We start from the raw sequence: 1,870 nt of genomic DNA, 5'->3' as shown, positions 1-1,870 counted from the left end.
GAGTTTCAATTCCCTCTAGAAAATGTTGTAATGCCCCCATAATGGTCCATTTTTCTAGTCAATCTAGATTACCTTTCGGTCTTCATCAAGGAGTAAAACCTTTACCGCATAGTTCGATATAAAAGGCCTCGAACCGACATATGTAAAAAAAAAAAATCAAAAGAGAAAACGAATTGTTTTATGTACACAATACTAAAAGAAAGGTCAAAACTAATAACAAGGCTGTTAGTCTTTTTGATTGATTTTTTTTTACATTGGTCGTTTCGTGGCCTTTTATGTAGTATACGTTTTGCTCATTGTTGTAGACCGTACGGTGACCAATATTTATTAACTTCCATATTTTCATATATTGTATGAATAAATGCAACAGTAGTATACCTCTGTTCAAAACTCATAAATCCATGGACAAAAAACAAAATCGGGATAACAAACTAAAACTGAGGGAAACACATTAAATATAAGAGGAGAACAACGACACAACATTAAAATGTAACATACACACACACACACACACACACACACACACACACACAGAAACGGACTAATCATTAGACAAAATGGAAACGCTTTTTGTTAAATATTGTTTGTTAATCATTTGCTTTTATTGCGTTTCTATATATTCAAAACAAATTAGTTAAAAATAGTTAGACTTTCAACATCGAGAACACTCAATACCATATATTTGGGCATAGAAGGTCCCATGGTTTTGATGCAAGCTTCTATGTTTATAAACACGTTTATGACGTCACAGTGCAATATAGTTTATAACAAAATAAAAAAAAAACATTTACACACTGAAATTTGATAGATAAAAAAGAGCAATACAAGTACTATGTAGAAGATTGCAAGAGCTCACAAACATGTTTAACTTCTCCGCAAGTGTGCATGTCACCAAGGTAGGAGCTTGTTATTCAGATGTTTAGTTGATTGGTATTAGTCTGTTATATTAGACTTACAGCAACATTTTGACACAACATTTTACTTCAATTTGATTCAAAAGCATTCGACAGTGCTAAAATAATCTTCGTTACAGTATGTTATACGGAACTGCTTCAGGATCTCTAAATATGTTTATGTTGTATGGCTTAACTACTACCAATGGGTGATTCCTCACTGGTATGTTAAATCCTGATCGAAGGGATTTTTTAGTAGCAAAAATTAAATAATTCTTTCGGGTTTCTGGTGGATAATTGTATCATAGGCAATTCAAAACGCATTGCTTTATTTTAAAATTATTTTCTATGTGCCTTCCCAAAAAAAGTAACAGTTGAAAAGCTACTTGGTTTATTATTTGTTACAGTTGGTCCCAATTAGAATCAGAAGTTATACACAACTCGATAAGAAATGGTGATCAAATAAAAAATTCTAAAAAGTGTGCCAATACTATTTAGGTAATCTGAATAGCGGTAGAAAAACCTTAATGTCTCGAATAATTCAACAATTAAGCAATATACACATACTTAATTTGAACTTAATAACGATATGGCATATTGACAGGAGAGTGCTACCTTCATGGCTTATGATACCCTTTGGGATGAAACGACCAGTAACATCGATTGTAAAATAGCATTAATTAGCGATCAATACCTTGTGTTCGACTGATGCACACAACACAACAATAGCACTGTGAAAGTATTTGCAGGTCTAAATAAATTGCGAAGTTGAAGAGCATTCAATACCGAAAAAAAATGTACCATATACCTGAAATTAAGGTAATCTTTGTCTTGTGATGGAAAACAGCCTTTAGTGTTTCGAATTAAAACAGTGATTTTACAGAAAATGAATATATCGATGAAAACATTAGGGAAGAACAAATCTCAACCTGAATTGACATCGATTCAATAATTGTAAAACCTCATCAAAGATACCA

This window comes from Mytilus galloprovincialis, chromosome 12 (genome assembly GCF_965363235.1).
Source record: "Mytilus galloprovincialis chromosome 12, xbMytGall1.hap1.1, whole genome shotgun sequence".
Classification (NCBI taxonomy): Eukaryota; Metazoa; Mollusca; class Bivalvia; order Mytilida; family Mytilidae; genus Mytilus; species Mytilus galloprovincialis.
Note: the sequence above shows the minus strand (reverse complement) of the source record.